Source organism: Nematolebias whitei, chromosome 1 (assembly GCF_014905685.2).
Source record: "Nematolebias whitei isolate Nwh7 chromosome 1, NemWhi1, whole genome shotgun sequence".
Taxonomy (NCBI): domain Eukaryota; kingdom Metazoa; phylum Chordata; class Actinopteri; order Cyprinodontiformes; family Rivulidae; genus Nematolebias; species Nematolebias whitei.
The window spans coordinates 41,304,061-41,305,594 of NC_056498.1; the positions used below are offsets into that span (position 1 = coordinate 41,304,061).

General features: G+C 56.7%; 1 protein-coding gene across 1 annotated transcript in view; it reads left to right on the forward strand.

Moving 5' to 3' along the window:
- otud4 (OTU deubiquitinase 4) overlaps positions 1 to 1,534 on the forward strand; it is a gene marked incomplete in the record, with an annotated part of 25,895 nt that overhangs the window by 23,885 nt on the left and 476 nt on the right.

A 1,534-nucleotide genomic window follows, 5' to 3' on the forward strand; every position in this document is an offset into this window, starting at 1 on the left:
GGGTCTTGTTCACGAATGAGGGAAAAATGGAGCGTGAGATCGATATATATATATATCGGGGTGGATAGGTGCAGCGTCTGCAGTGAAGCGGGCGCTGTACGGGTCTGTCGTGGTGAAGAGAGAGCTGAGTCAAAAGGCGAAGCTCTCAATTTACCGATCGATCTACGTTCCCACCCTCATCTATGGTCACGAGCTTTGGGTCGTGACCGAAATAACGAGATCTCTGACACAAACGGCTGAAATGAGTTTTCTCCACAGGGTGTCTGGGCTCTCCCTTAGAGACAGGGTGAGAAGCTCAATCATCCGGGAGGGACTCGGGAGTAGAGCCGCTGCTTCTCCACGTCGAGAGGAGCCAGTTGAGGTGGCTCGGGCATCTGGTTAGGATGCCTCCTGGACGCCTCCCTGGTGAGGTGTTCCGGACACGTCCCACCGGAAGGAGGCCCAGAGGAAGACCCAGGACATGCTGGAGGGACTATGTTTCTCAGCTGGCCTGGGAACGCCTCGGGATTCCCCCGGAAGAGCTGGCCCAAGTGGCTGGGGAGAGGGAAGTCTGGGCCTCCCTACTTAGGCTGCTACCCCCGCGACCCGACCCCGGATAAGCGGAAGAAAATGGATGGATGGATGGATGATGTTAGCTCCAGAGCTAATAGCATTTGATCCCGTGCTGCTTCAGACTGCTCTTATTAAACTCTGAAAGTTCAGGTTAGTCATGCAGCTGCGATGTGAAGACCTAAAGAATACTTTATGACAAATACAACAGTGTTCTGCGTGAGTGTGTGTGTGGTACATACTATGGGTGTATTATTGATTGGTGGGTCTACCAGCAGCACAGTCCGGGTCAGACTCTCCCCCGCCTCCTTCTTCAAGCCTGATGGAAGAAAACGTTAATCAAAAGCTGCATCAAGACTTTTGCACATTAGCACCCCCTGGCGGACAAACACGGCAGCCACTTTATTACCCAGAAACCCTCAGTACTACAAACTACGTACCAAAGTTAGACGTGACCACGATGGTTCGGCTGTTGTTAGCGTTAGCCATGTTAGCAGCAGCGGGAGCCTCCAGAGGGCCCAGGACTCTGACGTGGCCGTGCCCGACCAGCGAGTCTCCGTTCGTGGGCTGAAGCTGCTCTATCGCCCCCCGGCTCACATGGAGCTCCTCAGGAGTGGATGAAGGCTGGTACCCCTGAGAGTATGGGGGGTACCGAGATCCAGCTGGGGGGTACATGGGGTGTGCTGGACCCTGTACAGGGTGGTACACCTGAGAGGACAGGGGTGGGGGGCCTGGGAATGGCAGGGGAGGGGAGGCATACCCGACCTGGTAGCTTGGGTTTCTGGAGGGAGGTATCGGGGTCCAGGGTATGGAGGGGCAGGGCACCCTTTGCGACGGGGGTGGGGCCAAATCCTGGTAGTGGGGCTGAGCATAAGGAGGTTCAGAGGGACAGGGGGGCTCAGTGGGGTGAAGGGGCTCAGTGGGATGGAGGGGCTCATTGGACTGAAGGGGCTCAGTGGGGTGGGGGGGCTCAGAGGGATGTGGG